The 14275-nt window shown below is 46.8% G+C and overlaps 1 pseudogene; it reads left to right on the top strand.

Annotated features, from left to right (window-relative positions):
- LOC137537179 (zinc finger protein 850-like) overlaps positions 1 to 14275 on the top strand; it is a 174185-nt pseudogene that overhangs the window by 97488 nt on the left and 62422 nt on the right.

The raw sequence follows: 14275 nt of genomic DNA, 5'->3' as shown, positions 1-14275 counted from the left end.
AATGATGAGTTGGACATAGGATGGAGTGAGGAGCTGGTAACAGTGGACAGGAGAGAGTAGAGGGGAATGGTGAGTTGGATATAGGATGGAGTGAGGAGCTGGTAACAGTGGACAGGAGAGAGTGGAGGGGAATGGTGAGTTGGAAATAGGATGGAGTGAGGAACTGGTAACAGTAGACAGGAAAGAGTGGAGGGGAATGGTGAGTTGGACATAGGATGGCTTGAGGAGCTAGTAACAGTGCACAGCAGAGAGTGGAGGGGAATGGTGAGTTGGACATAGAATGGAATGAGGAACCAGTAACAGTGGACAGGAGAGAGTGGGGGGGAATGGTGAGTTTGAAATAGGATGGAGTGAGGAACTGGTAACAGTTGACAGGAGAGAGTGGAGGGGAATGGTGAGTTGGACATAGGATGGCGTGAGGAACCAGTAATAGTGGACAGGAGAGAGTGGAGGGGAATGGTGAGTTGGACATAGGATGGAGTGAGGAGCTGGTAACAGTGGACAGGAGAGAGTAGAGGGGAATGGTGAGTTGGATATAGGATGGAGTGAGGAACCAGTAACAGTGGACAGGAGAGAGTAGAGGGGAATGGTGAGTTGGACATAGGATGGAGTGAGGAGCTGGTAACAGTGGACAGGAGAGAGTAGAGGGGAATGGTGAGTTGGACATAGGATGGAGTGAGGAACTAGTAACAGTGGACAGGAGAGAGTAGAGGGGAATGGTGAGTTGGACATAGGATGGAGTGAGGAGCTGGTAACAGTGGACAGGAGAGAGTAGAGGGGAATGGTGAGTTGGATATAGGATGGAGTGAGGAGCTGGTAACAGTGGACAGGAGAGAGTGGAGGGGAATGGAGAGTTGGACATAGGATGGAGTGAGGAACTGGTAACAGTGGACAGGAGAGACTGGAGGGGAATGGTGAGTTGGACATAGGATGGAGTGAGGAACTGGTAACAGTGGACAGGAGAGAGTAGAGGGGAATGGTGAGTTGGACATAGGATGGAGTAAGGAGCTGGTAACAGTGGACAGGAGAGAGTGGAGGGGAATGGTGAGTTGGACATAGGATGGAGTGAGGAACTGGTAACAGTGGACAGGAGAGAGTGGAGGGGAATGGTGAGTTGGAAATAGGATGAAGTGAGGAACTGGTAACAGTAGACAGGAAAGAGTGGAGGGGAATGGTGAGCTGGACATAGGATGGCTTGAGGAGCTAGTAACAGTGCACAGCAGAGAGTGGAGGGGAATGGTGAGTTGGACATAGGATGGAGTGAGGAACTGGTAACAGTGGACAGGAGGGAGTGGAGGGGAATGGCGAGTTAGCCATAGGATGGAGTGAGGAGCTGGTAACAGTGGACAGGAGGGAGTAGAGAGGAATGGTGAGTTGGACATAGAATGGAGTGAGGAACCAGTAACCGAGGACAGGAGAGAGTGGAGGGGAATGGTGAGTTAGACATAGGATGGCGTGAGGAACTGGTAACAGTGGACAGGAGGGAGTAGAGGGGAATGGCGAGTTGGGGATTGGATGGAGTGAGGAACTGGTAACAGTGGACAGGAGAGAGTGGAGAGGAATGGTGAGTTGGACATGGGATGGAGTGAAGAACAGGTAAGTGTGGACAGGAGAGAGTGGAGGGGAATGGTGAGTTAGACATAGGATGGCGTGAGGAACTGGTAACAGTGGACAGGAGGGAGTAGAGGGGAATGGCGAGTTGGGGATTGGATGGCGTGAGGAACTGGTAACAGTGGACAGGAGAGAGTAGAGGGGAATGGTGAGTTGGACATAGGATTGAGTGAGGAGCTGGTAACGGTGGACAGGAGAGAGTGGAGAGGAATGGTGAGTTGGACATAGGATGGAGTGAGGAACCGGTAATAGTGGACAGGAGAGAGTGGAGGGGAATGGTGAGTTGGACATAGGATGGAGTGAGGAACCGGTAATAGTGGACAGGAGAGAGTGGAGGGGAATGGTGAGTTGGACATAGGATGGAGTGAGGAACAAGTAATAGTGGACAGGAGAGAGTGGAGGGGAATGGTGAGTTGGACATATGATGGAGTGAGGAACTGGTAACAGTGGACAGGAGAGAATGGAGAGGAATGGTGAGTTGGACATAGGATGGAGTGAGGAACTGGTAACAGTGGACAGGAGAGCGTGAAGGGGAATGGTGAGGTGGACATAGGATGGTTTTAGGAGCTGGGAACAGTGCACAGCAGAGAGAGGAGGGGAATGGTGAGTTGGAAATAGGATGGAGTGAGGAGCTGGTAACAGTGGACAGGAGAGAGTGGAGGGGAATGATGAGTTGGACATAGGATGTAGTGAGGAACCAGTAACAGTGGACAGGAGAGACTGGAGGGGAATGGTGAGTTGGACATAGGAGGGAGTGAGGAACTGGTAAGGGTGGACAGGAGAGGGTGGAGGGGAATGGTGAGTTGGACATAGGATGAAGTGAGGAACTGGTAACAGTGGACAGGAAAGAGTGGAGGGGAATGGTGAGGTGGACAAAGGATGGAGTGAGGAACCCGTAACGGTGGACAGGAGGGAGTGGAGGGGAATGGGGAGTTGGACATAGGATGGTTTGAGGAGCTGGGAACAGTGCACAGCAGAGAGAGGAGGGGAATGGTGAGTTGGAAATAGGATGGAGTGAGGAGCTGGTAACAGTGGACAGGAGGGAGTGGAGGGGAATGGCGAGTTGGGCATAGGATGGAGTGAGGAACTGGTAACAGTGGACAGGAGAGAGTAAAGGGGAATAGTGAGTTGGACATAGGATGGAGTGAGGAGCTGGTAACAGTGGATAGGAGGGAGTGGAGGGGAATGGTGAGTTTGACATTGGATGGAATAAGGAACCAGTAACAGTGAACAGGAGAAAGTGGAGGGGAATGGTGAGTTGGATATAGGATGGAGTGAGGAACTGGTCACAGTGGACAGGAGAGAGTGGAGAGAAATGGTGAGTTTGACATGGGATGGAGTGAGGACCTGGTATCAGTGGACAGGAGACAGTGGAGGGGAATGGTGAGTTGGACATAGGATGGAGTGAGGAACTGGTAACAGTGGACAGGAGAGAGTGGAGGGAAATGGTGAGTTAGACATAGGATGGAGTGAGGAGCTGGTAATAGTGGACAGGAGAGAGTGGAGGAGAATGGTGAGTTTGACATTGGATGGAATAAGGAACCAGTAACAGTGAACAGGAGAGAGTGGAGGGGAACGGTGAGTTGGACATTGGATGGAGTGAGGAACTGGTAACAGTGGACAGGAGAGAGTGGAGAGGAATGGTGAGTTGGACATAGGATGGAGTGAGGAACTGGTGACAGTGGACAGGAGAGAGTGGAGGGGAATGGTGAGTTGGATATAGGATGGAGTGAGGAACCAGTAATAGTGGACAGGAGAGCGTGGAGGCGAATGGTGAGTTGGACATAGGATGGAGTGAGGAACCAGTAGCAGTGGACAGGAGAGAGTGGAGGGGAATGGTGAGTTGGACATAGGATGGTTTGAGGAACCAGTAACGGTAGACAGGAGGGAGTGGAGGGGAATGGGGAGTTGGACATAGGATGGTTTGAGGAGCTGGTAATAGTGCACAGCAGAGAGTGGAGGGGAATGGTGAGTTGGACATAGGATGGATTGGGGAGCTGGTAACAGTGGAAAGGAGAGAGTGGAGGGGAACGGTGGGTTGGACATAGGATGGAGTGAGGAGCTGGTAATAGTGGATAGGAGGGAGTGGAGGGGAATGGTGAGTTGGACATAGGATGGAGTGAGGAACCAGTAACAGTGGACTGGAGAATGGAGGGGAATGGTGAGCTGGACATAGGATGGATTGGGGAGCTGGTAACAGTGGAAAGGAGAGAGTGGAGGGGAACGGTGGGTTGGACATAGGATGGAGTGAGGAGCTGGTAATAGTGGATAGGAGGGAGTGGAGGGGAATGGTGAGTTGGACATAGGATGGAGTGAGGAGCTGGTAATAGTGGATAGGAGGGAGTGGAGGGGAATGGTGAGTTGGACATAGGATGGAGTGAGGAGCTGGTAACAATGAACAGGAGAGAGTGGAGGGGAGTGGTGTGTTGGAGATAGGATGGAGTGCGGAACCAGTAACGGTGGACAGGAGGGAGTGGAGGGGAATGGTGAGTTGGACATAGGATGGCATGAGGAACCAGTAACAGTGGACAGGAGAATGGAGGGGAATGGTGAGCTGGACATAGGATGGATTGGGGAGCTGGTAACAGTGGACAGGAGAGAGTGGAGGGGAACGGTGGGTTGGACATAGGATGGAGTGAGGAGCTGGTAATAGTGGACAGGAAAGAGTGGAGGGGAATGGTGAGTTGGACATAGGATGGAGTGAGGAGCTGGTAACAGTGGACAGGAGAGAGTGGAGGGGAATGGTGTGTTGGAGATAGGATGGAGTGTGGAACCAGTAACGGTGGACAGGAGGGAGTGGAGGGGAATGGTGAGTTGGACATGGAATGGAGTGAAGAACCAGTAACCGTGGGCATAAGATAGTGAAGGGGAATGGTGAGTTGGGCATAGGATGGAGTGAAGAACTCGTAACAGTGGACAGGAAAGAGTGGAGGGGAATGGTGAGTTGGACATAGGATGGAGTGAGAAACTGGTAACAGTGGAAGGGAGGGAGTGGAGGGGAATGGTGAGTTGGACATAGGATGGAGTGAGGAGCTGGTAATAGTGGATAGGAGAGAGTGGAAGGGAATGGTGAGTTTGACATAGGATGGAGCAGGGCTGTGGAGTCGGAGTCGTGGAGTCGGGCAATTTTGGGTGCCTGGAGTCGGGGGAAAAAATGCACCGACTCCGACTCCTAATGAATTTGTAACTGTAATTAAAATAGAAAATATGATAAAATGTTCTATTTCTCAGATAATAGTCATTAAAAATAATGTATATATACAGTATATATACAGTAATAGCTGTGTTTAGTCCACAAAAATGAAATAAACCAATCAAAATTAGTTACTTGTGCTGCTTCAATAAAGCAGTCCCCGTATTTTTAAGGTCAGATATACATATCTGATTGTGACTGTATATATGTTGTGTACACAGGAATCTCTTATATATACTAAATAACATCTATGCTGTAAGAATAAAGCCTGATGTGTAGCTGTGTCACTAATAGAGATGGTCAACGAGATGGAAATAATTCTGCAATGTATGCACTCCCTTTGCTGATGAAATCAAATAATTTGATATGTTAAAATTTGGTTTGGTGACTACAAATTAAAGGGTAACTGAGACGGATGAAAAGTAAAGTTTTATACATACCTGGGGCTTCCTCCAGCCCCCTTCAGGCTAGCCAGTCAGCGCAGTCCGGCCGCATGCCGCTCCCACAGCCAGGAGTAGTAGCAAACGGTCTCCAGAGCTCAACTGGACAATATGAAGGGGACCAGGGAGTCAACCAGTCCACACCCGGATCCTTAAGGGTGTAACGATCAGCAGCAACAAGTTCAAAAAATGACTGGGTCTCCACCTGGATAAATGCAGTATCGCTGAACTTTCTTTATTGCACCATAGTAATAAAAAACACGACGTTTCGGCACACAGGCCTTTATCAAGTGTTACAAAATCAAATGGATACTCACAGTTATATATTGCACTACATCATTAAAAATTCACGCCCCTCCAGAGGGCGGGCACAGACTTAAAGAACGAGTGGCCAAAAATATTTTTTGGCCACTCGTTCTTTAAGTCTGTGCCCGCCCTCTGGAGGGGCGTGAATTTTTAATGATGTAGTGCAATATATAACTGTGAGTATCCATTTGATTTTGTAACACTTGATAAAGGCCTGTGTGCCGAAACGTCGTGTTTTTTATTACTATGGTGCAATAAAGAAAGTTCAGCGATACTGCATTTATCCAGGTGGAGACCCAGTCATTTTTTGAACTTGTTGCTCCCACAGCCAGGAACATTCTGCACCTGCGCAATAGTGCTGCACAGGTGTAGTATGCTCCTGGCGGCGGAGTGTGTGCATGCGCACTACGCCCGACTGGCTCAAGTACCTGGACTCATAGCAGAAGATCCAGGTGGTGGAGGAGGACAACGAGGGACTGATTATCCTGAAGGCGGCTGGAGGAAGCCCCAGGTATGTATAAAACTTTAATTTCATCTGTCTCAGGTTTACTTTGTTACACAGTAGTACTATACTCTACATATGCACTCCCCACAGAGCTGCAGGGAATCCACTGAGAATGCTGTGCACATTGAACACAGAGGTGTTGTCTGTTTACATTCTCCTCATTCCCCTGCAGAGTACCTGCACATCATTCTTACATGTACCCACACTTACATTGCCTAGGACCTGATAGATGTTCTTTGTTCCGGTTTGTACCTTTTACAAGTACTCTTACCAAGGACTAGTTTTAGTCTAAAGGGAATAAATATAGTAGTCTACATATCCTTCTCACTTCAGTTGTCTTGTAAAATTCCTAAGCGTTGGCAGTTAAAAGACGAATTTTATGTTACATACTTTTAATCAACAAAATTGTAATATGCAAATTAGAGGAGTCGGAGTCGGTGGAATCCTAAACTGAGGAGTCGGAGTCTGAGTCGGAGTCGGTGGATTTTTGGACCGACTCCACAGCCCTGGGATGGAGTGAGGAGCTAGTATCAGTGGACAGGAGAGAGTGGAGGGGAATGGTGAGTTGGACATAGGATGGAGTGAGGAACTGGTAACAGTGGACAGGAGAGAGTGGAGGGGAATGGTGAGTTGGACATAGGATGGAGTGAGGAGCTGGTAATAGTGGACAGGAGTGAGTGGAGGGGAATTGTGAGTTGGACATAGGATGGAGTGAGGAACTGGTAACAGTGGACAGGAGAGAGTGGAGGGGAATGGTGAGTTGGACATAGGATGGAGTGAGGAGCTGGTAATAGTGGACAGGAGAGAGTGGAGGGGAATTGTGAGTTGGACATAGGATGGAGTGAGGAACCAGTAACAGTGGACAGGAGAGAGTGGAGGGGAATGGTGAGTTGGACATAGGATGGAGTGAAGAACTCGTAACAGTGGACAGGAGGGAGTGGAGGGGAATGGTGAGTTGGGCATAGGATGGAGTGAGGAGCTGGTGAGAGTGGAGGGGAATGGTGAGCTGGACATAGGATGGAGTGAGGAACCAGTAACAGTGGACAGGAGAGAGTGGAGGGGAATGGTGAGTTGGACATAGGATGGAGTGAGGAACCAGTAACAGTGGACAGGAGGGAGTGGAGGGGAATGGTGAGTTGGGCATAGGATGGAGTGAGGAGCTGGTAAGAGTGGAGGGGAATGGTGAGCTGGACATAGGATGGAGTGAGGAACCAGTAACAGTGGACAGGAGAGAGTGGAGGGGAATGGTGAGTTGGAAATAGGATGGAGTGGGGAGCTGGTAACAGTGGACAGGAGAGAGTGGGGGGGAATGGTGAGTTGGACATAGGATGGAGTGAGGAACCAGTAACAGTGGACAGGAGAGCGTGGTGGGGAATGGTAAGTTGGACATAGGATGGAGTGAGGAACTGGTAACAGTGGACAGGAAAGAGTGAAGGAGAATGGTGAGTTGGACGTAGGCTGGAGTGAGGAGCTGGTAACGGTGGACAGGAGAGAGTAGAGGGGAATGGTGAGTTGGGCCTAGGATGGAGTGAGGAACCAGTAATAGTGGACAAGAGAGAGTGGAGGGGAATGGTGAGTTGGGCATAGAATGGAGTGAGGAACCAGTATTAGTGGACAGGAGAGAGTGGAGGGGAATGGTGAGTTGGACATAGGATGGAGTGAGGAACGGGTAACAGTAGACAGGAGGGAGTGGAGGGGAATGGTGAGTTGGGCATAGGATGGAGTGAGGAACCAGTAACAGTGGATAGGAGGGAGTGGAGGGGAATGGTGAGTTGGACATAGGAAGAAGTGAGGAACTGGTAACAGTGGACAGGAGAGAGTGGATGAGATTAACATTGGGGGGAGGGGATATGACAAGCATGGATAAATCCCACTAATTTGGAGGCTACTGGTCTGGAATACCGCTCACAGAGTAGAGCTGTTTTCTCTCCTCTTTTGTTTCTCTTTTTAGGGACTGTCAAACTTTTTAGTTTGATAGATGGATATTTTTTTTTTTAACCAGGCGTAATTGTGTAACTTTGGGCTTAATGTGAGGGAGTGCTTGCTAAAAAGAGCGGCTGCTATGCATAGCTTACTTAGCAACGCTTGCTTCTATGTGGGGATTTTGCCTTCCTTAGTTATGCGCTTTGCTTATATAGCAACGTGCAGAACTTTTAATGCAGGTGGCCCTGTGAACTATCGGGACCGTGATACTTCACTAGTGGTCACTACTATTATTTATGTATTTATTGTATTTATAAAGCGTCAACATATTACGCAGCGCTGGACTTTATTTAAGGATACAAACAATATTTCAGAGTGACATACAGCAATAGGACAATACAGGAATATATGCAAACCAGATCACGCAGCACAGTATTAGTACAAGGTAATGCTTAGTCACTGGTTGGGAGCATGGAGATTAGGCAAGTCGAGTTCACTGAGATCCATGGAGGAGTGTGAATAGGTAGGAAACATAAGGAGGAGAACTCTGCCCGAAGGCTTACAATCTAGAGGGAGAGGTGGGGACATGAAAAGTAGGGGACCAGAGTTCAGCTGCCTTAGAGCTCCAGTGGGGGAGGGGGTAGGCCAGAGTTAAAAGGTGAGTTTTGAGGGCCTTCTTGAAGATGTTGAAGGAGGAGGCTGCCCAAATGGGTGGAGGTAGGGAGTTCCATAGTGTTGGAGCAGCTCTTGAGAAGTCCTGGAGGCGTGCATGGGACTGGGTGATGCGGGGGGCGGTTAGGCGAAGTTCATTGGAAGAGCAGAATGAGTGGCTAAGTGTGTACCTCTGAGTAAGATCGGAAATGTAGGTTAGGCAGGTTTTGTGGACAGATTTGTAGGTCAGACACAGTATCTTGAATCTGATTCTGGACTGGATAGGAAGCCAGTGGAGGGATTCACGTAGGGGAGCCGCCGTGGTGGAGCGATGGGAGGAGTGGATAATTCTGGCTGCCACATTCATGATGGACTGCAACGGGGCTATTCGGGTCATAGGGAGACCAGACAGAAGGGCGTTGCAGTAGTCAAGGTGGGAAATTATGAGGGCATGGATGAGGAGTTTGGTGGTGGCAGAGGTCAGGAAAGGGCAGATCTTACAGATGTTACAGAGGTAGAAGTTGCAGGACTTTGTGTGTTAACATAGTTACAGTAACTATTTTAATAAACATAGTAGCGGCCGCTGGTGAAGTATCGTGGTTATCATACTTCACAGGGCCACCCGCATTGAAAGCTGTGCACGTTAGCATGTAAGCAACGCACGTAACTAAGGAAGGCACGCTCCCTGCATAGAAGCAAGCTCTACTATGTAAGCCGTGCATAGCGGCTGCTCTTCTTTTTACTTCACATTCAGCTGCGCTGCTTTATAAGCACAGCTTAATGGATCAAGCCCAAGTTGAGGTGCATGACTTCACATTTATCTATATTAAATATCTCCCCTCTGTCTGTCCATATGGCCACACTATAGACATCCTGCTGTAATATGTCACTGTCCTGCTTAGTGGTGATAATTCTGCATCATTTTGTATCCTCTGCAGAGACGGGAAACTCTTCTCTGTATTCCATCTGCTAGATCATTAACCACTTCACATCCAGACTTTATTTACCTCTTATGGAGCAGAGCAGTTTTGACATGTTAGCTATGTCCTTATTTAATCAGCAATAACGTTGTCCCTACTTATGACGCCTAAATGAAATATATATCATTTTTTTCAAGACTAACTAGGTTTTCATTGTATGGCATTTTTTTCCCCTGGAACAATTTTGTTATCTGTGCATTTTAATGGAAAAAGAGGAAAAAAAATAGAAAAAACAGATTATTTCTCACTTTTACCACTTCTAGTTTAAAAATAAAAAAGCGCTATTGTAGATAAAAAAAAAACACACATTTTGTTTCGCTATTTCTACTGTTTATCACAAAACTTAAATTACGTTTGTTAGAAACTATATGTTTCTCTCGGCAACACAACTCTCTTCCGGCACCAGCGGCTCTCTAGTAAGAGCTGCAAACACGACTCTCATCACAGCACACAGCATAGGAGATAGACTTCTGGAGGCATCTTCTAAGTTCCAAAAGGTTTATTCAATACACAGGTATACAGATACAGTTTGTCATATCTTAGCTTTTTTTTTATTTATACAAAAGAAAGTGAAAATGGACGCGCATCTAACCAAGATGCACCTGACATTGCATAGGGCTAATAAGCCTCTCAAAGGCACAACTGTGCTCATTGCAGTAGAACAGGTGCAATAGAACCAATGCATCTCACAATACAAATAATGGAAGCAAACTTATGCATTAACATTATTAACTTATTAGGGGTCCTTACCCTTCTCTTATTGAGAGAGACATCAGTTCAACAGCAGGGACGGCTCGTGCAGCCTTCTCTCGGGGTCCCCACCCTAACCTATGTTTAAAATCACCCAGCGATATGGGAACATGCTAGCAGCATAATCTTGGGAGCAGCAGGCCATATAAAGGGGAAGGGGTGTGGCGTGGGCGGCGCCCCAGGCTCTCTCACTGCCTGGGGAACACCGCCCACAGCCACAACCCAACCCAAAGAAAAGAATTAGTTTCTCATATTTATACAAAAGAAAGTGAAAATGGACGCACATCTAACCAAGATGCACCTGACATTGCATAGGGCTAATAAGCCTCTCAAAGGCACAACTGTGCTCATTGCAGTAGAACAGGTGCATTAGAACTAATGCATCTCACAATACAAATAATGGAAGCACGAGCCGTCCCTGCTGTTGAACTGATGTCTCTCTCAATAAGAGAAGGGTAAGGACCCCTAATAAGTTAATAATGTTAATGCATAAGTTTGATTCCATTATTTGTATTGTGAGATGCATTAGTTCTAATGCACCTGTTCTACTGCAATGAGCACAGTTGTGCCTTTGAGAGGCTTATTAGCCCTATGCAATGTCAGGTGCATCTTGGTTAGATGCGCGTCCATTTTCACTTTCTTTTGTATAAATTTGTCATATCTTAGCCAAGCAGATTCTTCTTTAGTAGTTCCGTTGCGTTGCAGCTTCTTGATTACCTTCCTAGTGAAGGCAATCAGGTGATCTCCTGTCTATACTACGTTACATCTAGACTAACTATGTACAGCATACATTATACCAGATTTCATAAAGAAAAGAAATCATTGTGGTTCCAGTCAGTATAAGTCAGTAGATGGAGAGCGTGAAAGTAAGAATAAGAGTGCGCTCCGTTGGCCCATCCGGCCCTTTAATACTGACTAGGAAAGAGTTAACTGTGACCTCATCTTAGCCATCCCCCAAAACCAACTATTGGCTCAGACCCCTCGTGGTGTCATAATACCCACCTACTCGATTAATATTCTATGATGCCTTTCACTTACATACAGGGATGTTCTCTGTTTAGTAAACATTGGGCTCTGTTTTCCCCTTAGCAGTCTGAAAGTCTTTACATTTGACCAGATAGTGTCCCTGTCCTTCGGACGAGGACAATCTGCTTCTGGTAAAAATCTGCACAATTTCTCTCCGAGAAATTATGCTTAAAGAGACCCTGTGCAAATCAAGCCTTTCAACTAACTCAGTTCAAATAACTGAGGCCTACATATAATACTTAAATTATATCAATCCCCCTAAAAGGCTTGATCTGCAGATTCCGGCTTCTGCACGAAGCAGTACCTGGTTTCTTTTCTTTATGTTTCACTTTTCGATGCTCGTGCTCACACGCCTTCTCTGCTCTAGGTGGTTATCCCTGGGAGAGAGGGCAAGACCTCTTGGTCTTCCTGTAACCAGGCTATCTGGGGATGCCCTACTTCTAAGTCCCTCTATACAATATTCTCAGCATTTGCGTCACTTGCGTATCACTCACAAATTTGCATGATCACAGAAAAGTGAAACTTGTTTGTCTGTTAAACAATGGAGCTGTGCCAGGTGTCTTCTAAAAGAACGCCTTTATACAATCCGCTCCATCATAGGTACTGATACACCTATACCCGTAACCCTGTACATCCCTTAATTTGGAAATATTGGTTCATGAGATTGTTTATGAGGCACCAATCTCTTAACCGTGTTAATTTGTTTGCGTAATTTTACACACAAACTCACCTGTATAATGATTCCCAAGATTGCCACCCCCATCACTACGACCAGTGGATATAGGAAGAAATTCTGAATTGTAGAGGCCCAGTCCGAGTGTCCCTGGAATATCGCCAGAAACCGTTTCCACCAGGTCAGACTGGAACTCACCTGATTATATTTGTGTTCAACCTCTTTAAGATCACCTTGATCATGATGAAAGATCACCTCTAATTTAGTGTTCTGTTTGTTTAACTGTTTTAACAAAGTGTGATCTTGTGTCAAAACCTGTACCCATTTGTCCCATGGCGTGTTATCCCTCAGGATGGGCACTTCCTGTGGAGCTTTGATCTTTAGAGTTCTCCTAACAATTTAAGGGATAACGTAGTCAAACCGGGATGACTTGATCCGTATGGGATCTCCGCTCACACAATATGTTCCCCTTGAAAGATCAACTCTATCGGAACAATTATGAAAATGTACAATGAATGTGTCATTAGACCTCATGTTTAAAAAAACACACTTTTCCTTCCGCCACCGGAGATATTGGTTTGGCATGAGGAGGGATCTTTTGGATGGCAGCTGCGCACTCTGTGTTATTGAGCCAGCAGGCTTCCTCACTAAATCGGACTTGCCCCAGCAAACACAGGTACCTCTCTGAGAATTGCCAGCATGATGACAAATCTACTTGTTTCACCTCCCCGTCTAGCACCAAAAACCGTTGACCTCTCAGGTCATGGTGTAAGACGTGTTGAGGAAACGGGTGTACCCAGGGATACTACTGGAAAAACTACCTGGGTTTCTCCACCAGTAGGAACTAAGGAAGTAGCGGTGCATAAAAAATTGTCGCACCCTATCCATTTGTTTATCCACACCTCTCGGTGCCTCCATGCAAAAGATCCTTCCCCCGGAAAATCGACCGATCGCTCCTTGTCCAGTCTCAGCTGTAAAGGAGTTTTACCTTCTGATAAGGCTTGAGCCATTATCTTAAAATCTGCTGTTAACTCGGTCTGCATTGACAGGCATGCTGTCTCCCATGCAGTACCCCTAGCATGTGCAATCATCTTCTGAAGAATTCTTTGAATGTGCCTTTGAGTGTACCCCTGAACTCTATAGGTGTTGTGCGTTAACTGTTCCAAAACCAAGTTCAGATGGTGTTGGGTACCCACATTCTGTTGTCCCAATGTGCCTAATTGTTGAATGACCTCTGTCATCCCTTCTATGTCTACACTGTTTGCTACCCCCATTCCAGCGCCCATGCCTCCCAAGAGTGTACAGGATCTTCTCAAAAAATTAGCATATTGTGATAAAGTTCATTATTTTTTGTAATGTACTGATAAACATTAGACTTTCATATATTTTAGATTCAAATACACACAACTGAAGTAGTTCAAGCCTTTTATTGTTTTAATATTGATGATTTTGGCATACAGCTCATGAAAACCCAAAATTCCTGTCTCAAAAAATTAGCATATTTCATCCGACCAGTAAAAGAAAAGTGTTTTTAAAATTAAAAAAAGTCAACCTTCAAATTATGTTCAGTTATGCACTCAATACTTGGTCGGGAATCCTTTTGCAGAAATGACTGCTTCAGTGCGGCGTGGCATGAAGGCAATCAGCCTGTGGCACTGATCAGGTGTTATGGAGGCCCAGGATGCTTCGATAGCGGCCTTAAGCTCATCCAGAGTGTTGGGTCTTGCGTCTCTCAACTTTCTCTTCACAATATCCCACAGATTCTCTATGGGGATCAGGCCAGGAGAGTTGGCAGGCCAATTGAGCACAGTAATACCATGGTCAGTAAACCATTTACCAGTGGTTTTGGCACTGTGAGCAGGTGCCAGGTCGTGCTGAAAAATGAAATCTTCATCTCCATAAAGCTTTTCAGCAGATGGAAGCATGAAGTGCTCCAAAGTCTCCTGATAGCTAGCTACATTGACCCTGCCCTTGATAAAACACAGTGGACCAACACCAGTAGCTTTTTCCCATTTCCCTCTCCCCAGTCTTCCTCCAGACTCTGGCACCTTGATTTCCGAATGACATGTAAAAGTTGCTTTCATCCGAAAAAAGTACTTTGGACAACTGGACAACAGTCCAGTGCTGCTTCTCTGCAGCCCAGGTCAGGCGCTTCTGCCGCTGTTTCTGGTTCAAAAGTGGGTTCATGCTTCCATCTGCTGAAAAGCTTTATGGAGA

This window comes from Hyperolius riggenbachi, chromosome 10 (assembly GCF_040937935.1).
Source record: "Hyperolius riggenbachi isolate aHypRig1 chromosome 10, aHypRig1.pri, whole genome shotgun sequence".
Taxonomy (NCBI): domain Eukaryota; kingdom Metazoa; phylum Chordata; class Amphibia; order Anura; family Hyperoliidae; genus Hyperolius; species Hyperolius riggenbachi.
Note: the sequence above shows the minus strand (reverse complement) of the source record. Positions and strands in the feature narration are given on the sequence as shown.